The following is a 24,696-nucleotide window of genomic DNA, read 5'->3' on the forward strand; positions in this document are numbered from 1 at the left end:
CTTGGGGAAGAGCAGACTGACCCCAATCTGTCAATGTAACACACCCAGGGAAGAACTGACTGACCCCACTGTGTCAATGTAACAAACTTGGGGAAGAGCAGACTGACCCCAATCTGTCAATGTTACACACCCAGGGAAGAGAAGACTGACCCCACTCTGTCAACGTAACCCTCCCAGAGAAAAGCAGACTGACCCCACTCTGTCAATGTAACACACCCAGGGAAGAACTGACTGACCCCACTGTGTCAATGTAACAAACTTGGGGAAGAGCAGACTGACCCCAATCTGTCAATGTAACACACCCAGGGAAGAGCAGACTGAACTCACTCTGTCAATGTAACACAACCAGGGAAGATCAGACTGACCCCACTCTGTCAATGTAACACACCCAGGGAAGAGCAGACTGACCCCACTCTGTCAATGTAACCCACCCATAAAAGAGCAGACTGTCCCCACTCTGTCAATGTGACACGCCCTGGGAAGAGCACACTGACCCAACTCTGTCAATGTAACACACCCAGGGAAAAACAGACTGACCCCACTGTGTCAATGTTACTAACTTGGGGAAGAGCAGACTGACCCCAATCTGTCAATGTAACACACCCAGGGAAGAGAAGACTGACCCCACTCTGTGAATGTAACCCTCCCAGGGAAGAGCAGACTGACCTCACTCTGTCAATGTAACATACCCAGGGAAGAACAGACTGACCCCACTCTGTCAATGTAACAAACCCTGGGAGAACAGACTGACGCCACTCTGTCAATGGAACACACCGAGGGAAGGGCAGACTAACCTCACTCTGTCAATGTAACACACCCAGGGAAGAGCAGACTGACACCACTCTGGCAATGTAACACACCCAGGGAAGATCAAACTGACCCCACTCTGTCAATGAAACACACCCAGGGAAGAGCAGATTGACCTCACTCAGTCAATGTAACACACGCAGGGAAGAGCAGACCGACCCCACTCTGTCAATGTAACACACCCAGGGAAGAGCAGACTGACCCCACTCTGTCAATGTAACACACTCAGGGAAGAGCAGACTGACCCCACTCTGTCATTGTAACACACCCAGGGAAGAGCAGACTGACCCCACTCTGTCAATGAAACACACCCAGGGAAGAGCAGATTGACCCCACTCTATCAATGTAACACACCCAGGGAAGAGCAGACTGACTCCACTCTGTCAATGTAACACACCCAGGGAAGAGCAGACTGACCCTACTCTGTCAATGTAACACACCCAGGGAAGAACAGACTGACCCCACTGTGTCAATGTAACAAACTTGGGGAAGAGCAGACTGACCCCAATCTGTCAATGTAACACACCCAGGGAAGAGCAGACTGACCCCACTCTGTCAATGTAACACAGCCAGGGAAGAGCAGACTGACCCTACTCTGTCAATGTAACACACCCAGGGAAGAACAGACTGACCCCACTGTGTCAATGTAACAAACTTGGGGAAGAGCAGACTGACCCCAATCTGTCAATGTAACACACCCAGGGAAGAGAAGACTGACCCCACTCTGTCAATGTATCCCTCCCAGGGAAGAGCTGACTGACCCCACTCTGTCAATGTAACACACCCAGGGAAGAGCAGACTGAACTCACTCTGTCAATGTAACACAACTAGGGAAGATCAGACTGACCACACTCTGTCAATGTAACACACCCAGGGAAGAGCAGACTGACCCCACTCTGTCAATGTAACCCACCCATAAAAGAGCAGACTGTCCCTACTCTGTCAATGTGACACGCCCTGGGAAGAGCAGACTGACCTCACTCTGTCAATGTAACACACCCAGGGAAGAGCAGACTGACCAAACTCTGTCAATGTAACAAACCCAGGGAAGAGCAGACTGACCTCACTCTTTCAATGTAACCCACCCAGAGAAGAGCAGAATGTCCTCTTCTGCAAAATTACTCACAGAGTGAACTGCAGACTTACCCAACTCTGTCAATGTAACCCACCCTGTGATGTGCACACTTACCCCACTCTGTAAATGTAACACACCCAGGGAAGAGCAGACTGACCGCACTCTGTCAATGTAACACACAATGGGAGAACAGACTGACCCCACTCTGTCAATGTAACACACCCAGGGAAGAGCAGACAGATACCACTCTGTCAATGTAACACACCCAGGGAAGAGCAGACTGAACTCACTCTGTCAATGTAACACAACCAGGGAAGATCAGACTGACCCCACTCTGTCAATGTAACACACCCAGGGAAGAGCAGACTGACCCCACTCTGTCAATGTAACCCACCCATAAAAGAGCAGACTGTCCCCACTCTGTCAATGTAAGGCAGCCAGGGAAGAGAAGACTGACCACACTCTGTCAATGTAACCCTCCAGGGAAGAGCAGACTGACCCCACTCTGTCAATGTTACACACACAGAGAAGAGCAGACTGACCCCACTCTGTCAATGTAACACACCCAGGGAAGAGAAGACTGACCCCACTCTGTCAATGTAACCCTCCAGGGAAGAGCAGACTGACCCCACTCTGTCAATGTTACACACACAGAGAAGAGCAGACTGATCCCACTCTGTCAATGTAAAACACCCAGGGAAGAACAGACTGACCCCACTCTGTCAATGTAACAAACCCTGGGAGAACAGACTGACGCCACTCTGTCAATGGAACACACCTCGGGAAGGGCAGACTGACCCCACTCTGTCAATGTAACACACCCAGGGAAGAGCAGACTGACCCCACTCTGTCAATGAAACACACCCAGGGAAGAGCAGATTGACCCCACTCTGTCAATGTAACACACCCAGGGAAGAGCAAACTGACACCACTCTGTCAATGTAACACACCCAGGGAAGAGCAGGCTGACCCAACACTTTCAATTTAACACAACCAAGGAAGAACAGAATGACCCCACTCTGTCAATGTAACACACTCAGGGAAGAGCAGACTGACCCCAATCGGTCAATGTAACACACCCAGGGAAGAACAGACTGACCCCACTGTGTCAATGTAACAAACCCAGGGAAGAGCAGACTGACCTCACTCTGTCAATGTAACACACCCAGGGAAGAGCTGACTGACCCCACTCTGTCAATGTAACCCTCCCAGGGAAGAGCAGACTGAACTCACTCTGTCAATGTAACACAACCAGGGAAGATCAGACTGACCACACTCTGTCAATGTAACACACGCAGGGAAGAGCAGACTGAATTCATTCTGTCAATGTAACCCACCCATAAAAGGGCAGACTGACCCCACTCTGTCAATGTGACACGCCCTGGGAAGAGCAGACTGACCACACTCTGTCAATGTAACACACCCTGGGAAGAGCAGACTGACCCCCACTCTGTCAATGTAACACACACAAGGAAGTGCACACTGACCCCACACTGTCATTGTAACACAGCAAGGGAAGAGCAGACTGACCCCACTCTGTCAATGTAACAAACCCTGGGAGAACAGACCGACCCCACTCTGTCAATGTAACACACCCAGGGAAGAGCAGACTGAACCCACTCTGTCAATGTAACACACCCAAGGAAGAACAGACTGACCCCACTCTGTCAATGTAATACACCCAGGGAAGAACAGACTGTCCCCACTCAGTCAATGTAACACACCCAGGGAAGAGCAGACTGACCCCACTCTGTCAATGTAACACACCCAGGGAAGAACAGACTGACTCCACTCTGTCAATGTAACCCCCGCAGGGAAGAGCAGACTGACCCCACTCTGTCAATGTAACACACCCAGGGAATAGCAGACTTACCCCACTCTGTCAATGTAACCCACCCATAAAAGAGCAGACTGGCCCCACTCTGTCAATGAGACACGCCCTGGGAAGAGCAGACTGACCACACTCTGTCAATGTTACCCACCCAGGGAAGAGCAGGTTGACCCCACTCTGTCAATGTGACACGCCCTGGGATGAGCAGACTGACCTCACTCTGTCAATGTAACACACCCAGGGAAGAACAGACTGACCCCATTCTGTCAATGTAACAAACCCTGGGAGAACAGACTGACCCCACTCTGTCAATGGAACACACCGAGGGAAGGGCAGACTGACCCCACTCGGTCAATGTAACACACCCAGGGAAGAGCAGACTGACACCACTCTGTCAATGTAACACACACAGGGGAGAGCAAACTGACCCCACTCTGTCAATGAAACAAACCCAGGGAAGAGCAGACTGACCCCACTCTGTCAATGTTACCCACCCAGGGAAGAGCAGATTGACCCCACTCTGTCAATGTAACACACCCAGGGAAGAGCAGACTGACCCCACTCTGTCAATGTAACACATCCAGGGAAGAGCAGACTGACGCCACTCTGTCAATGTAACATAGCCAGGGAAGAGCAGACTGACCCCACTCTGTCAATGTAACACACCCAGGGAAGAACAGACTGACCCCACTGTGTCAATGTAACTAACTTGGGGAAGATCAGACTGACCCCAATCTGTCAATGTAACACACCCAGGGAAGAGAAGACAGACCCCACTCTGTAAATGTAACGCTCCCAGGGAAGAGCAGACTGACCACACTCTGTCAATGTAACACACCCAGGGAAGAGCAGACTGAACTCACTCTGTCAATGTAACACACCAGGGAAGATCAGACTGACCCCACTCTGTCAATGTAACACAACCAGGGAAGGTCAGACTAACCCCACTCTGTCAATGTAACACAACCAGGGAAGATCAGACTGACCCCACTCTGTCAACGTAACACACTCTGGGGAACAGACTGACCCCACTCTGTCAATGTAACACACCCAGGGAAGAGCAGACTGAACCCACTCTGTCAATGTAACACACCCAGGGAAGAACAGACTGACCCCACTCTGTCAATGTAATACACCCAGGGAAGAACAGACTGACCCCACTCAGTCAATGTAACACACCCAGGGAAGAGCAGACTGACCCCACTCTGTCAATGTAACACACCAGGGAAGAACAGACTGACTCCACTCTGTCAATGTAACCCCCCCAAGGGAAGAGCAGACTGACCCCACTCTGTCAATGTAACACACCCAGGGAATAGCAGATTTACCCCTCTCTGTCAATGTAACCCACCCATAAAAGAGCAGACTGGCCCCACTCTGTCAATGTGACATGCCCTGGGAAGAGCAGACTGACCACACTCTGTCAATGTTACCCACCCAGGGAAGAGCAGATTGACCCCACTCTGTCAATGTGACACGCCCTGGGAAGAGCAGACTGACCTCACTCTGTCAATGTAGCACACCCAGGGAAGAACAGACTGACCCCACTCTGTCAATGTAACAAACCCTGGGAGAAGAGACTGACGCCATTCTGTCAATGGAACACACCCAGGGAAGAGCAGACTGACACCACTCTGTCAATGTAACGCACCCAGGGAAGAGCAAACTGACCCCACTCTGTCAATGAAACACACCCAGGGAAGAGCAGATTGACCCCACTCTGTCAATGTGACACGCCCTGGGAAGGGCAGACTGACCCCACTCTGTCAATGTAACACACCCAGGGAAGAGCAGACTGACACCACTCTGTCAATGTAACGCACCCAGGGAAGAGCAAACTGACCCCACTCTGTCAATGAAACACACCCAGGGAAGAGCAGACTGACCCCACTCTGTCAATGTTACCCACCCAGGGAAGAGCAGATTGACCCCACTCTGTCAATGTAACACACCCAGGGAAGAGCAGACTGACCCCACTCTGTCAATGTAACACACTCAGGGAAGAGCAGACTGACCCCACTCTGTCAATGTAACATAGCCAGGGAAGAGCAGACTGACCCCACTCTGTCAATGTAACACACCCAGGGAAGAACTGACTGACCCCACTGTGTCAATGTAACAAACTTGGGGAAGAGCAGACTGACCCCAATCTGTCAATGTAACACACCCAGGGAAGAACTGACTGACCCCACTGTGTCAATGTAACAAACTTGGGGAAGAGCAGACTGACCCCAATCTGTCAATGTTACACACCCAGGGAAGAGAAGACTGACCCCACTCTGTCAATGTAACCCTCCCAGGGAAAAGCAGACTGACCCAACTCTGTCAATGTAACACACCCAGGGAAGAACTGACTGACCCCACTGTGTCAATGTAACAAACTTGGGGAAGAGCAGACTGACCCCAATCTGTCAATGTAACACACCCAGGGAAGAGCAGACTGAACTCACTCTGTCAATGTAACACAACCAGGGAAGATCAGACTGACCCCACTCTGTCAATGTAACACACCCAGGGAAGAGCAGACTGACCCCACTCTGTCAATGTAACCCACCCATAAAAGAGCAGACTGTCCCCACTCTGTCAATGTGACACGCCCTGGGAAGAGCACACTGACCCAACTCTGTCAATGTAACACACCCAGGGAAGAGCAGACTGACCAAACTCTGTCAATGTAACAAACCCAGGGAAGAGCAGACTGACCCCACTCTGTCAATGTTTCCCACCCATGGAAGAGCAGATTGACCCCACTCTGTCAATGTAACACACCCAGGGAAGAGCAGACTGACCCCACTCTGTCAATGTAACACACCCAGGGAAGAGCAGACTGACCCCACTCTGTCAATGTAACATAGCCAGGGAAGAGCAGACTGACCCCACTCTGTCAATGTAACACACCCAGGGAAGAACAGACTGACCCCACTGTGTCAATGTAACAAACTTGGGGAAGAGCAGACTGACCCCAATCTGTCAATGTTACACACCCAGGGAAGAGAAGACTGACCCCACTCTGTCAATGTAACCCTCCCAGGGAAAAGCAGACTGACCCCACTCTGTCAATGTAACACACGCAGGGAAGAACAGACTGAACTCACTCTGTCAATGTAACACAACCAGGGAAGATCAGACTGACCTCACTCTGTCAATGTAACCCTCCCAGGGAAAAGCAGACTGACCCCACTCTGTCAATGTAACACACCCAGGGAAGAAGAGACTGAACTCACTCTGTCAATGTAACATAGCCAGGGAAGAGCAGACTGACCCCACTCTGTCAATGTAACACACCCAGGGAAGAACTGACTGACCCCATTGTGTCAATGTAACAAACTTGGGGAAGAGCAGACTGACCCCAATCTGTCAATGTTACACACCCAGGGAGGAGAAGACTGACCCCACTCTGTCAATGTAACCCTCGCAGGGAAAAGCAGACTGACCCCACTCTGTCAATGTAACACACCCAGGGAAGAGCAGACTGAACTCACTCTGTCAATGTAACACAACCAGGGAAGATCAGACTGACCCCACTCTGTCAATGTAACACACCCAGGTAAGAGCAGACTGACCCCATTCTGTCAATGTAACCCACCCATAAAAGAGCAGACTGTCCCCACTCTGTCAAAGTGACACGCCCTGGGAAGAGAACACTGACCCAACTCTGTCAATGTAACACACCCAGGGAAGAGCAGACTGACCAAACTCTGTCAATGTAACAAACCCAGGGAAGAGCAGACTGACCTCACTCTGTCAATGTAACACACCCTGGGAAGAGCAGACACACCCCCCTCTGTCAATGTAACATACTCAGGGAATAGCAGTCTGACCCCACTCTGTCAATGTATCACACCCAGGGGAGAGCAGACTGAACCAACCCTGTCAATGTAACTCACCCAGGGAAGAGCAGACTGACCTCACTCTGTCAATGTAACACACACTGGGAAGAGCAGACTGACCCCCACTCTGTCAATGTAACACACACAGGGAAGTGCACACTGACCCCACTCTTGCAATGTAACAAACCCTGGGAGAACAGACTGACCCCACTCTGTCAAAGTGACACACCCAGGGAAGAGCAGACTGAACCCACACAATTAATGTAACACACCCAGGGAAGAACAGACTGACCCCACTCTGTCAATGTAATACACCCAGGGTAGAGCAGACTGACCCCACTCTGTCAATGTAACACACTCTGGGAGAACAGACTGACCCCACTCTGTCAATGTAACACACCCAGGGAAGAGCAGACTGAACCCACTCTGTCAATGTAACGCACCCAGGGAAGAGCAAACTGACCCCACTCTGTCAATGAAACACACCCAGGGAAGAGCAGATTGACCCCACTCTGTCAATGTGACACGCCCTGGGAAGGGCAGACTGACCCCACTCTGTCAATGTAACACACCCAGGGAAGAGCAGACTGACACCACTCTGTCAATGTAACGCACCCAGGGAAGAGCAGACAGATACCACTCTGTCAATGTAACACACCCAGGGAAGAGCAGACTGAACTCACTCTGTCAATGTAACACAACCAGGGAAGATCAGACTGACCCCACTCTGTCAATGTAACACACCCAGGGAAGAGCAGACTGACCCCACTCTGTCAATGTAACCCACCCATAAAAGAGCAGACTGTCCCCACTCTGTCAATGTAAGGCAGCCAGGGAAGAGAAGACTGACCACACTCTGTCAATGTAACCCTCCAGGGAAGAGCAGACTGACCCCACTCTGTCAATGTTACACACACAGAGAAGAGCAGACTGACCCCACTCTGTCAATGTAACACACCCAGGGAAGAGAAGACTGACCCCACTCTGTCAATGTAACCCTCCAGGGAAGAGCAGACTGACCCCACTCTGTCAATGTTACACACACAGAGAAGAGCAGACTGATCCCACTCTGTCAATGTAAAACACCCAGGGAAGAACAGACTGACCCCACTCTGTCAATGTAACAAACCCTGGGAGAACAGACTGACGCCACTCTGTCAATGGAACACACCTCGGGAAGGGCAGACTGACCCCACTCTGTCAATGTAACACACCCAGGGAAGAGCAGACTGACCCCACTCTGTCAATGAAACACACCCAGGGAATAGCAGATTGACCCCACTCTGTCAATGTAACACACCCAGGGAAGAGCAAACTGACACCGCTCTGTCAATGTAACACACTCAGGGAAGAGCAGGCTGACCCAACACTTTCAATTTAACACAACCAAGGAAGAACAGAATGACCCCACTCTGTCAATGTAACACACTCAGGGAAGAGCAGACTGACCCCAATCGGTCAATGTAACACACCCAGGGAAGAACAGACTGACCCCACTGTGTCAATGTAACAAACCCAGGGAAGAGCAGACTGACCTCACTCTGTCAATGTAACACACCCAGGGAAGAGCTGACTGACCCCACTCTGTCAATGTAACCCTCCCAGGGAAGAGCAGACTGAACTCACTCTGTCAATGTAACACAACCAGGGAAGATCAGACTGACCACACTCTGTCAATGTAACACACGCAGGGAAGAGCAGACTGAATTCATTCTGTCAATGTAACCCACCCATAAAAGAGCAGACTGACCCCACTCTGTCAATGTGACACGCCCTGGGAAGAGCAGACTGACCACACTCTGTCAATGTAACACACCCTGGGAAGAGCAGACTGACCCCCACTCTGTCAATGTAACACACACAAGGAAGTGCACACTGACCCCACACTGTCATTGTAACACAGCAAGGGAAGAGCAGACTGACCCCACTCTGTCAATGTAACAAACCCTGGGTGAACAGACCGACCCCACTCTGTCAATGTAACACACCCAGGGAAGAGCAGACTGAACCCACTCTGTCAATGTAACACACCCAAGGAAGAACAGACTGACCCCACTCTGTCAATGTAATACACCCAGGGAAGAACAGACTGTCCCCACTCAGTCAATGTAACACACCCAGGGAAGAGCAGACTGACCCCACTCTGTCAATGTAACACACCCAGGGAAGAACAGACAGACTCCACTCTGTCAATGTAACCCCCGCAGGGAAGAGCAGACTGACCCCACTCTGTCAATGTAACACACCCAGGGAATAGCAGACTTACCCCACTCTGTCAATGTAACCCACCCATAAAAGAGCAGACTGGCCCCACTCTGTCAATGAGACACGCCCTGGGAAGAGCAGACTGACCACACTCTGTCAATGTTACCCACCCAGGGAAGAGCAGATTGACCCCACTCTGTCAATGTGACACGCCCTGGGATGAGCAGACTGACCTCACTCTGTCAATGTAACACACCCAGGGAAGAACAGACTGACCCCATTCTGTCAATGTAACAAACCCTGGGAGAACAGACTGACCCCACTCTGTCAATGGAACACTCTGAGGGAAGGGCAGACTGACCCCACTCGGTCAATGTAACACACCCAGGGAAGAGCAGACTGACACCACTCTGTCAATGTAACACACACAGGGGAGAGCAAACTGACCCCACTCTGTCAATGAAACAAACCCAGGGAAGAGCAGACTGACCCCACTCTGTCAATGTTACCCACCCAGGGAAGAGCAGATTGACCCCACTCTGTCAATGTAACACACCCAGGGAAGAGCAGACTGACCCCACTCTGTCAATGTAACACATCCAGGGAAGAGCAGACTGACGCCACTCTGTCAATGTAACATAGCCAGGGAAGAGCAGACTGACCCCACTCTGTCAATGTAACACACCCAGGGAAGAACAGACTGACCCCACTGTGTCAATGTAACTAACTTGGGGAAGATCAGACTGACCCCAATCTGTCAATGTAACACACCCAGGGAAGAGAAGACAGACCCCACTCTGTAAATGTAACGCTCCCAGGGAAGAGCAGACTGACCACACTCTGTCAATGTAACACACCCAGGGAAGAGCAGACTGAACTCACTCTGTCAATGTAACACCACCAGGGAAGATCAGACTGACCCCACTCTGTCAATGTAACACAACCAGGGAAGGTCAGACTAACCCCACTCTGTCAATGTAACACAACCAGGGAAGATCAGACTGACCCCACTCTGTCAACGTAACACACTCTGGGGAACAGACTGACCCCACTCTGTCAATGTAACACACCCAGGGAAGAGCAGACTGAACCCACTCTGTCAATGTAACACACCCAGGGAAGAACAGACTGACCCCACTCTGTCAATGTAATACACCCAGGGAAGAACAGACTGACCCCACTCAGTCAATGTAACACACCCAGGGAAGAGCAGACTGACCCCACTCTGTCAATGTAACACACCAGGGAAGAACAGACTGACTCCACTCTGTCAATGTAACCCCCCCAAGGGAAGAGCAGACTGACCCCACTCTGTCAATGTAACACACCCAGGGAATAGCAGATTTACCCCTCTCTGTCAATGTAACCCACCCATAAAAGAGCAGACTGGCCCCACTCTGTCAATGTGACATGCCCTGGGAAGAGCAGACTGACCACACTCTGTCAATGTTACCCACCCAGGGAAGAGCAGATTGACCCCATTTTGTCAATGTGACACGCCCTGGGAAGAGCAGACTGACCTCACTCTGTCAATGTAGCACACCCAGGGAAGAACAGACTGACCCCACTCTGTCAATGTAACAAACCCTGGGAGAACAGACTGACCCCATTCTGTCAATTGAACACACCCAGGGAAGAGCAGACTGACACCACTCTGGCAATGTAACGCACCCAGGGAAGAGCAAACTGACCCCACTCTGTCAATGAAACACACCCAGGGAAGAGCAGATTGACCCCACTCTGTCAATGTGACACGCCCTGGGAAGGGCAGACTGACCCCACTCTGTCAATGTAACACACCCAGGGAAGAGCAGACTGACACCACTCTGTCAATGTAACGCACCCAGGGAAGAGCAAACTGACCCCACTCTGTCAATGAAACACACCCAGGGAAGAGCAGACTGACCCCACTCTGTCAATGTTACCCACCCAGGGAAGAGCAGATTGACCCCACTCTGTCAATGTAACACACCCAGAGAAGAGCAGACTGACCCCACTCTGTCAATGTAACACACTCAGGGAAGAGCAGACTGACCCCACTCTGTCAATGTAACATAGCCAGGGAAGAGCAGACTGACCCCACTCTGTCAATGTAACACACCCAGGGAAGAACTGACTGACCCCACTGTGTCAATGTAACAAACTTGGGGAAGAGCAGACTGACCCCAATCTGTCAATGTAACACACCCAGGGAAGAACTGACTGACCCCACTGTGTCAATGTAACAAACTTGGGGAAGAGCAGACTGACCCCAATCTGTCAATGTAACACACCCAGGGAAGAGCAGACTGACCCCACTCTGTCAATGTATCCCTCCCAGGGAAGAGCAGACTGACCCCACTCTGTCAATGTAACACACCCCGGGAAGAGCAGACTGAACTCACTCTGTCATTGTAACACAGCCAGGGAAGAGCAGACTGACCCTACTCTGTCAATGTAACACACCCAGGGAAGAACAGACTGACCCCACTGTGTCAATGTAACAAACTTGGGGAAGAGCAGACTGACCCCAATCTGTCAATGTAACACACCCAGGGAAGAGAAGACTGACCCCACTCTGTCAATGTATCCCTCCCAGGGAAGAGCAGACTGACCCCACTCTGTCAATGTAACACACCCCGGGAAGAGCAGACTGAACTCACTCTGTCAATTTAACACAACCAGGGAAGATCAGACTGACCACACTCTGTCAATGTAACACACCCAGGGAAGAACAGACTGACCCCACTCTGTCAATGTAACCCACCCATAAAAGAGCAGACTGTCCCTACTCTGTCAATGTGACACGCCCTGGGAAGAGCAGACTGACCTCACTCTGTCAATGTAACACACCCAGGGAAGAGCAGACTGACCAAACTCTGTCAATGTAACAAACCCAGGGAAGAGCAGACTGACCTCACTCTTTCAATGTAACCCACCCAGAGAAGAGCAGAATGTCCTCTTCTGCAAAATTACTCACACAGTGAACTGCATACTTACCCAACTCTGTCAATGTAACCCACCCAGTGATGTGCACACTGACACCACTCTGTAAATGTAACACACCCAGGGAAGAGCAGACTGACCGCACTCTGTCAATGTAACACACAATGGGAGAACAGACTGACCCCACTCTGTCAATGTAACACACCCAGGGAAGAGCAGACAGATACCACTCTGTCAATGTAACACACCCAGGGAAGAGCAGACTGAACTCACTCTGTCAATGTAACACAACCAGGGAAGATCAGACTGACCCCACTCTGTCAATGTAACACACCCAGGGAAGAGCAGACTGACCCCACTCTGTCAATGTAACCCACCCATAAAAGAGCAGACTGTCCCCACTCTGTCAATGTAACGCAGCCAGGGAAGAGAAGACTGACCACACTCTGTCAATGTAACCCTCCAGGGAAGAGCAGACTGAACCCACTCTGTCAATGTAACACACCCAGGGAACAACAGACTGACCCCACTCTGTCAATGTAATACACCCAGGGAAGAACAGACTGACCCCACTCAGTCAATGTAACACACCCAGGGAAGAGCAGACTGACCCCACTCTGTCAATGTAACACACCAGGGAAGAACAGACTGACTCCACTCTGTCAATGTAACCCCCCCAAGGGAAGAGCAGACTGACCCCACTCTGTCAATGTAACACACCCAGGGAATAGCAGATTTACCCCTCTCTGTCAATGTAACCCACCCATAAAAGAGCAGACTGGCCCCACTCTGTCAATGTGACATGCCCTGGGAAGAGCAGACTGACCACACTCTGTCAATGTTACCCACCCAGGGAAGAGCAGATTGACCCCACTCTGTCAATGTGACACGCCCTGGGAAGAGCAGACTGACCTCACTCTGTCAATGTAGCACACCCAGGGAAGAACAGACTGACCCCACTCTGTCAATGTAACAAATCCTGGGAGAACAGACTGACACCATTCTCTCAATGCAACACACCCAGGGTAGAGCAGACTGACACCACTCTGTCAATGTAACGCACCCAGGGAAGAGCAAACTGACCCCACTCTGTCAATGAAACACACCCAGGGAAGAGCAGATTGACCCCACTCTGTCAATGTGACACGCCCTGGGAAGGGCAGACTGACCCCACTCTGTCAATGTAACACACCCAGGGAAGAGCAGACTGACACCACTCTGTCAATGTAACGCACCCAGGGAAGAGCAAACTGACCCCACTCTGTCAATGAAACACACCCAGGGAAGAGCAGACTGACCCCACTCTGTCAATGTTACCCACCCAGGGAAGAGCAGATTGACCCCACTCTGTCAATGTAACACACCCAGGGAAGAGCAGACTGACCCCACTCTGTCAATGTAACACACTCAGGGAAGAGCAGACTGACCCCACTCTGTCAATGTAACATAGCCAGGGAAGAGCAGACTGACCCCACTCTGTCAATGTAACACACCCAGGGAAGAACTGACTGACCCCACTGTGTTAATGTAACAAACTTGGGGAAGAGCAGACTGACCCCAATCTGTCAATGTTACACACCCAGGGAAGAGAAGACTGACCCCACTCTGTCAATGTAACACACCCAGGGAAGAACTGACTGACCCCACTGTGTCAATGTAACAAACTTGGGGAAGAGCAGACTGACCCCAATCTGTCAATGTTACACACCCAGGGAAGAGAAGACTGACCCCACTCTGTCAATGTAACCCTCCCAGGGAAAAGCAGACTGACCCCACTCTGTCAATGTAACACACCCAGGGAAGAGCAGACTGAACTCACTCTGTCAATGTAACACAACCAGGGAAGATCAGACTGACCCCACTCTGTCAATGTAACACACCCAGGGAAGAGCAGACTGACCCCACTCTGTCAATGTAACCCACCCATAAAAGAGCAGACTGTCCCCACTCTGTCAATGTGACACGCCCTGGGAAGAGCACACTGACCCAACTCTGTCAATGTAACACACCCAGGGAAGAGCAGACTGACCAAACTCTGTCAATGTAACAAACCCAGGGAAGAGCAGACTGACCCCACTCTGTCAATGTTACCCACCCAGGGAAGAGCAGATTGACCCCACTCTGTCAATGTAACACACCCAGGGAAGAGCAGACTGACCCCACTCTGTCAATGTAACACACCCAGGGAAGAGCAGACTGACCCCACTCTGTCAATGTAACATAGCCAGGGAAGAGCAGACTGACCCCACTCTGTCAATGTAACACACCCAGGGAAGAACAGACTGACCCCACTGTGTCAATGTAACAAACTTGGGGAAGAGCAGACTGACCCCAATCTGTCAATGTTACACACCCAGGGAAGAGAAGACTGACCCCACTCTGTCAATGTAACCCTCCCAGGGAAAAGCAGACTGACCCCACTCTGTCAATGTAACACACGCAGGGAAGAACAGACTGAACTCACTCTGTCAATGTAACACAACCAGGGAAGATCAGACTGACCTCACTCTGTCAATGTAACACACCCAGGGAAGAGCAGACTGACCAAACTCTGTCAATGTAACAAACCCAGGGAAGAGCAGACTGACCTCACTCTTTCAATGTAACCCACCCAGAGAAGAGCAGAATGTCCTCTTCTGCAAAATTACTCACAGAGTGAACTGCAGACTTACCCAACTCTGTCAATGTAACCCACCCAGTGATGTGCACACTTACCCCACTCTGTAAATGTAACACACCCAGGGAAGAGCAGACTGACACCACTCTGTCAATGTAACACACAATGGGAGAACAGACTGACCCCACTCTGTCAATGTAACACACCCAGGGAAGAGCAGACTGAACTCACTCTGTCAATGTAACACAACCAGGGAAGATCAGACTGACCCCACTCTGTCAATGTAACACACCCAGGGAAGAGCAGACTGACCCCACTCTGTCAATGTAACCCACCCATAAAAGAGCAGACTGTCCCCACTCTGTCAATGTAAGGCAGCCAGGGAAGAGAAGACTGACCACACTCTGTCAATGTAACCCTCCAGGGAAGAGCAGACTGACCCCACTCTGTCAATGTTACACACACAGAGAAGAGCAGACTGACCCCACTCTGTCAATGTAACACACCCAGGGAAGAGAAGACTGACCCCACTCTGTCAATGTAACCCTCCAGGGAAGAGCAGACTGACCCCACTCTGTCAATGTTACACACACAGAGAAGAGCAGACTGATCCCACTCTGTCAATGTAAAACACCCAGGGAAGAACAGACTGACCCCACTCTGTCAATGTAACAAACCCTGGGAGAACAGACTGACGCCACTCTGTCAATGGAACACACCTCGGGAAGGGCAGACTGACCCCACTCTGTCAATGTAACACACTCAGGGAAGAGCAGACTGACCCCACTCTGTCAATGAAACACACCCAGGGAAGAGCAGATTGACCCCACTCTGTCAATGTAACACACCCAGGGAAGAGCAAACTGACACCACTCTGTCAATGTAACACACCCAGGGAAGAGCAGGCTGACCCAACACTTTCAATTTAACACAACCAAGGAAGAACAGAATGACCCCACTCTGTCAATGTAACACACTCAGGGAAGAGCAGACTGACCCCAATCGGTCAATGTAACACACCCAGGGAAGAACAGACTGACCCCACTGTGTCAATGTAACAAACCCAGGGAAGAGCAGACTGACCTCACTCTGTCAATGTAACACACCCAGGGAAGAGCTGACTGACCCCACTCTGTCAATGTAACCCTCCCAGGGAAGAGCAGACTGAACTCACTCTGTCAATGTAACACAACCAGGGAAGATCAGACTGACCACACTCTGTCAATGTAACACACGCAGGGAAGAGCAGACTGAATTCATTCTGTCAATGTAACCCACCCATAAAAGGGCAGACTGACCCCACTCTGTCAATGTGACACGCCCTGGGAAGAGCAGACTGACCACACTCTGTCAATGTAACACACCCTGGGAAGAGCAGACTGACCCCCACTCTGTCAATGTAACACACACAAGGAAGTGCACACTGACCCCACACTGTCATTGTAACACAGCAAGGGAAGAGCAGACTGACCCCACTCTGTCAATGTAACAAACCCTGGGAGAACAGACCGACCCCACTCTGTCAATGTAACACACCCAGGGAAGAGCAGACTGAACCCACTCTGTCAATGTAACACACCCAAGGAAGAACAGACTGACCCCACTCTGTCAATGTAATACACCCAGGGAAGAACAGACTGTCCCCACTCAGTCAATGTAACACACCCAGGGAAGAGCAGACTGACCCCACTCTGTCAATGTAACACACCCAGGGAAGAACAGACTGACTCCACTCTGTCAATGTAACCCCCGCAGGGAAGAGCAGACTGACCCCACTCTGTCAATGTAACACACCCAGGGAATAGCAGACTTACCCCACTCTGTCAATGTAACCCACCCATAAAAGAGCAGACTGGCCCCACTCTGTCAATGAGACACGCCCTGGGAAGAGCAGACTGACCACACTCTGTCAATGTTACCCACCCAGGGAAGAGCAGATTGACCCCACTCTGTCAATGTGACACGCCCTGGGATGAGCAGACTGACCTCACTCTGTCAATGTAACACACCCAGGGAAGAACAGACTGACCCCATTCTGTCAATGTAACAAACCCTGGGAGAACAGACTGACCCCACTCTGTCAATGGAACACTCTGAGGGAAGGGCAGACTGACCCCACTCGGTCAATGTAACACACCCAGGGAAGAGCAGACTGACACCACTCTGTCAATGTAACACACACAGGGGAGAGCAAACTGACCCCACTCTGTCAATGAAACAAACCCAGGGAAGAGCAGACTGACCCCACTCTGTCAATGTTACCCACCCAGGGAAGAGCAGATTGACCCCACTCTGTCAATGTAACACACCCAGGGAAGAGTAGACTGACCCCACTCTGTCAATGTAACACATCCAGGGAAGAGCAGACTGACGCCACTCTGTCAATGTAACATAGCCAGGGAAGAGCAGACTGACCCCACTCTGTCAATGTAACACACCCAGGGAAGAACAGACTGACCCCACTGTGTCAATGTAACTAACTTGGGGAAGATCAGACTGACCCCAATCTGTCAATGTAACACACCCAGGGAAGAGAAGACAGACCCCACTCTGTAAATGTAACGCTCCCAGGGAAGAGCAGACTGACCACACTCTGTCAATGTAACACACCCAGGGAAGAGCAGACTGAACTCACTCTGTCAATGTAACACCACCAGGGAAGATCAGACTGACCCCACTCTGTCAATGTAACACAACCAGGGAAGGTCAGACTAACCCCACTCTGTCAATGTAACACAACCAGGGAAGATCAGACTGAACCCACTCTGTCAACGTAACACACTCTGGGGAACAGACTGACCCCACTCTGTCAATGTAACACACCCAGGGAAGAGCAGACTGAACCCACTCTGTCAATGTAACACACCCAGGGAAGAACAGACTGACCCCACTCTGTCAATGTAATACACCCAGGGAAGAACAGACTGACCCCACTCAGTCAATGTAACACACCCAGGGAAGAGCAGACTGACCCCACTCTGTCAATGTAACACACCAGGGAAGAACAGACTGACTCCACTCTGTCAATGTAACCCCCCCAAGGGAAGAGCAGACTGACCCCACTCTGTCAATGTAACACACCCAGGGAATAGCAGATTTACCCCTCTCTGTCAATGTAACCCACCCATAAAAGAGCAGACTGGCCCCACTCTGTCAATGTGACATGCCCTGGGAAGAGCAGACTGACCACACTCTGTCAATGTTACCCACCCAGGGAAGAGCAGATTGACCCCACTCTGTCAATGTGACACGCCCTGGGAAGAGCAGACTGACCTCACTCTGTCAATGTAGCACACCCAGGGAAGAACAGACTGACCCCACTCTGTCAATGTAACAAACCCTGGGAGAACAGACTGACCCCATTCTGTCAATTGAACACACCCAGGGAAGAGCAGACTGACACCACTCTGGCAATGTAACGCACCCAGGGAAGAGCAAACTGACCCCACTCTGTCAATGAAACACACCCAGGGAAGAGCAGATTGACCCCACTCTGTCAATGTGACACGCCCTGGGAAGGGCAGACTGACCCCACTCTGTCAATGTAACACACCCAGGGAAGAGCAGACTGACACCACTCTGTCAATGTAACGCACCCAGGGAAGAGCAAACTGACCCCACTCTGTCAATGAAACACACCCAGGGAAGAGCAGACTGACCCCACTCTGTCAATGTTACCCACCCAGGGAAGAGCAGATTGACCCCACTCTGTCAATGTAACACACCCAGAGAAGAGCAGACTGACCCCACTCTGTCAATGTAACACACTCAGGGAAGAGCAGACTGACCCCACTCTGTCAATGTAACATAGCCAGGGAAGAGCAGACTGACCCCACTCTGTCAATGTAACACACCCAGGGAAGAACTGACTGACCCCACTGTGTCAATGTAACAAACTTGGGGAAGAGCAGACTGACCCCAATCTGTCAATGTAACACACCCAGGGAAGAACTGACTGACCCCACTGTGTCAATGTAACAAACTTGGGGAAGAGCAGACTGACCCCAATCTGTCAATGTAACCCACCCAGGGAAGAGCAGACTGACCCCACTCTGTCAATGTATCCCTCCCAGGGAAGAGCAGACTGACCCCACTCTGTCAATGTAACACACCCCGGGAAGAGCAGACTGAACTCACTCTGTCATTGTAACACAGCCAGGGAAGAGCAGACTGACCCTACTCTGTCAATGTAACACACCCAGGGAAGAACAGACTGACCCCACTGTGTCAATGTAACAAACTTGGGGAAGAGCAGACTGACCCCAATCTGTCAATGTAACACACCCAGGGAAGAGAAGACTGACCCCACTCTGTCAATGTATCCCTCCCAGGGAAGAGCAGACTGACCCCACTCTGTCAATGTAACACACCCCGGGAAGAGCAGACTGAACTCACTCTGTCAATTTAACACAACCAGGGAAGATCAGACTGACCACACTCTGTCAATGTAACACACCCAGGGAAGAACAGACTGACCCCACTCTGTCAATGTAACCCACCCATAAAAGAGCAGACTGTCCCTACTCTGTCAATGTGACACGCCCTGGGAAGAGCAGACTGACCTCACTCTGTCAATGTAACACACCCAGGGAAGAGCAGACTGACCAAACTCTGTCAATGTAACAAACCCAGGGAAGAGCAGACTGACCTCACTCTTTCAATGTAACCCACCCAGAGAAGAGCAGAATGTCCTCTTCTGCAAAATTACTCACACAGTGAACTGCATACTTACCCAACTCTGTCAATGTAACCCACCCAGTGATGTGCACACTGACACCACTCTGTAAATGTAACACACCCAGGGAAGAGCAGACTGACCGCACTCTGTCAATGTAACACACAATGGGAGAACAGACTGACCCCACTCTGTCAATGTAACACACCCAGGGAAGAGCAGACAGATACCACTCTGTCAATGTAACACACCCAGGGAAGAGCAGACTGAACTCACTCTGTCAATGTAACACAACCAGGGAAGATCAGACTGACCCCACTCTGTCAATGTAACACACCCAGGGAAGAGCAGACTGACCCCACTCTGTCAATGTAACCCACCCATAAAAGAGCAGACTGGCCCCACTCTGTCAATGTGACATGCCCTGGGAAGAGCAGACTGACCACACTCTGTCAATGTTACCCACCCAGGGAAGAGCAGATTGACCCCACTCTGTCAATGTGACACGCCCTGGGAAGAGCAGACTGACCTCACTCTGTCAATGTAGCACACCCAGGGAAGAACAGACTGACCCCACTCTGTCAATGTAACAAACCCTGGGAGAACAGACTGACCCCATTCTGTCAATTGAACACACCCAGGGAAGAGCAGACTGACACCACTCTGGCAATGTAACGCACCCAGGGAAGAGCAAACTGACCCCACTCTGTCAATGAAACACACCCAGGGAAGAGCAGATTGACCCCACTCTGTCAATGTGACACGCCCTGGGAAGGGCAGACTGACCCCACTCTGTCAATGTAACACACCCAGGGAAGAGCAGACTGACACCACTCTGTCAATGTAACGCACCCAGGGAAGAGCAAACTGACCCCACTCTGTCAATGAAACACACCCAGGGAAGAGCAGACTGACCCCACTCTGTCAATGTTACCCACCCAGGGAAGAGCAGACTGACCCCACTCTGTCAATGTAACACATCCAGGGAAGAGCAGACTGACGCCACTCTGTCAATGTAACATAGCCAGGGAAGAGCAGACTGACCCCACTCTGTCAATGTAACACACCCAGGGAAGAACAGACTGACCCCACTGTGTCAATGTAACTAACTTGGGGAAGATCAGACTGACCCCAATCTGTCAATGTAACACACCCAGGGAAGAGAAGACAGACCCCACTCTGTAAATGTAACGCTCCCAGGGAAGAGCAGACTGACCACACTCTGTCAATGTAACACACCCAGGGAAGAGCAGACTGAACTCACTCTGTCAATGTAACACCACCAGGGAAGATCAAACTGACCCCACTCTGTCAATGTAACACAACCAGGGAAGGTCAGACTAACCCCACTCTGTCAATGTAACACAACCAGGGAAGATCAGACTGACCCCACTCTGTCAACGTAACACACTCTGGGGAACAGACTGACCCCACTCTGTCAATGTAACACACCCAGGGAAGAGCAGACTGAACCCACTCTGTCAATGTAACACACCCAGGGAAGAACAGACTGACCCCACTCTGTCAATGTAATACACCCAGGGAAGAACAGACTGACCCCACTCAGTCAATGTAACACACCCAGGGAAGAGCAGACTGACCCCACTCTGTCAATGTAACACACCAGGGAAGAACAGACTGACTCCACTCTGTCAATGTAACCCCCCCAAGGGAAGAGCAGACTGACCCCACTCTGTCAATGTAACACACCCAGGGAATAGCAGATTTACCCCTCTCTGTCAATGTAACCCACCCATAAAAGAGCAGACTGGCCCCACTCTGTCAATGTGACATGCCCTGGGAAGAGCAGACTGACCACACTCTGTCAATGTTACCCACCCAGGGAAGAGCAGATTGACCCCACTCTGTCAATGTGACACGCCCTGGGAAGAGCAGACTGACCTCACTCTGTCAATGTAGCACACCCAGGGAAGAACAGACTGACCCCACTCTGTCAATGTAACAAACCCTGGGAGAACAGACTGACCCCATTCTGTCAATTGAACACACCCAGGGAAGAGCAGACTGACACCACTCTGGCAATGTAACGCACCCAGGGAAGAGCAAACTGACCCCACTCTGTCAATGAAACACACCCAGGGAAGAGCAGATTGACCCCACTCTGTCAATGTGACACGCCCTGGGAAGGGCAGACTGACCCCACTCTGTCAATGTAACACACCCAGGGAAGAGCAGACTGACACCACTCTGTCAATGTAACGCACCCAGGGAAGAGCAAACTGACCCCACTCTGTCAATGAAACACACCCAGGGAAGAGCAGACTGACCCCACTCTGTCAATGTTACCCACCCAGGGAAGAGCAGATTGACCCCACTCTGTCAATGTAACACACCCAGAGAAGAGCAGACTGACCCCACTCTGTCAATGTAACACACTCAGGGAAGAGCAGACTGACCCCACTCTGTCAATGTAACATAGCCAGGGAAGAGCAGACTGACCCCACTCTGTCAATGTAACACACCCAGGGAAGAACTGACTGACCCCACTGTGTCAATGTAACAAACTTGGGGAAGAGCAGACTGACCCCAATCTGTCAATGTAACACACCCAGGGAAGAACTGACTGACCCCACTGTGTCAATGTAACAAACTTGGGGAAGAGCAGACTGACCCCAATCTGTCAATGTAACACACCCAGGGAAGAGCAGACTGACCCCACTCTGTCAATGTATCCCTCCCAGGGAAGAGCAGACTGACCCCACTCTGTCAATGTAACACACCCCGGGAAGAGCAGACTGAACTCACTCTGTCATTGTAACACAGCCAGGGAAGAGCAGACTGACCCTACTCTGTCAATGTAACACACCCAGGGAAGAACAGACTGACCCCACTGTGTCAATGTAACAAACTTGGGGAAGAGCAGACTGACCCCAATCTGTCAATGTAACACACCCAGGGAAGAGAAGACTGACCCCACTCTGTCAATGTATCCCTCCCAGGGAAGAGCAGACTGACCCCACTCTGTCAATGTAACACACCCCGGGAAGAGCAGACTGAACTCACTCTGTCAATTTAACACAACCAGGGAAGATCAGACTGACCACACTCTGTCAATGTAACACACCCAGGGAAGAACAGACTGACCCCACTCTGTCAATGTAACCCACCCATAAAAGAGCAGACTGTCCCTACTCTGTCAATGTGACACGCCCTGGGAAGAGCAGACTGACCTCACTCTGTCAATGTAACACACCCAGGGAAGAGCAGACTGACCAAACTCTGTCAATGTAACAAACCCAGGGAAGAGCAGACTGACCTCACTCTTTCAATGTAACCCACCCAGAGAAGAGCAGAATGTCCTCTTCTGCAAAATTACTCACACAGTGAACTGCATACTTACCCAACTCTGTCAATGTAACCCACCCAGTGATGTGCACACTGACACCACTCTGTAAATGTAACACACCCAGGGAAGAGCAGACTGACCGCACTCTGTCAATGTAACACACAATGGGAGAACAGACTGACCCCACTCTGTCAATGTAACACACCCAGGGAAGAGCAGACAGATACCACTCTGTCAATGTAACACACCCAGGGAAGAGCAGACTGAACTCACTCTGTCAATGTAACACAACCAGGGAAGATCAGACTGACCCCACTCTGTCAATGTAACACACCCAGGGAAGAGCAGACTGACCCCACTCTGTCAATGTAACCCACCCATAAAAGAGCAGACTGTCCCCACTCTGTCAATGTAACGCAGCCAGGGAAGAGAAGACTGACCACACTCTGTCAATGTAACCCTCCAGGGAAGAGCAGACTGAACCCACTCTGTCAATGTAACACACCCAGGGAACAACAGACTGACCCCACTCTGTCAATGTAATACACCCAGGGAAGAACAGACTGACCCCACTCAGTCAATGTAACACACCCAGGGAAGAGCAGACTGACCCCACTCTGTCAATGTAACACACCAGGGAAGAACAGACTGACTCCACTCTGTCAATGTAACCCCCCCAAGGGAAGAGCAGACTGACCCCACTCTGTCAATGTAACACACCCAGGGAATAGCAGATTTACCCCTCTCTGTCAATGTAACCCACCCATAAAAGAGCAGACTGGCCCCACTCTGTCAATGTGACATGCCCTGGGAAGAGCAGACTGACCACACTCTGTCAATGTTACCCACCCAGGGAAGAGCAGATTGACCCCACTCTGTCAATGTGACACGCCCTGGGAAGAGCAGACTGACCTCACTCTGTCAATGTAGCACACCCAGGGAAGAACAGACTGACCCCACTCTGTCAATGTAACAAATCCTGGGAGAACAGACTGACACCATTCTCTCAATGCAACACACCCAGGGTAGAGCAGACTGACACCACTCTGTCAATGTAACGCACCCAGGGAAGAGCAAACTGACCCCACTCTGTCAATGAAACACACCCAGGGAAGAGCAGATTGACCCCACTCTGTCAATGTGACACGCCCTGGGAAGGGCAGACTGACCCCACTCTGTCAATGTAACACACCCAGGGAAGAGCAGACTGACACCACTCTGTCAATGTAACGCACCCAGGGAAGAGCAAACTGACCCCACTCTGTCAATGAAACACACCCAGGGAAGAGCAGACTGACCCCACTCTGTCAATGTTACCCACCCAGGGAAGAGCAGATTGACCCCACTCTGTCAATGTAACACACCCAGGGAAGAGCAGACTGACCCCACTCTGTCAATGTAACACACTCAGGGAAGAGCAGACT

Source organism: Chiloscyllium punctatum, chromosome 41 (assembly GCF_047496795.1).
Source record: "Chiloscyllium punctatum isolate Juve2018m chromosome 41, sChiPun1.3, whole genome shotgun sequence".
Lineage (NCBI taxonomy): Eukaryota > Metazoa > Chordata > Chondrichthyes > Orectolobiformes > Hemiscylliidae > Chiloscyllium > Chiloscyllium punctatum.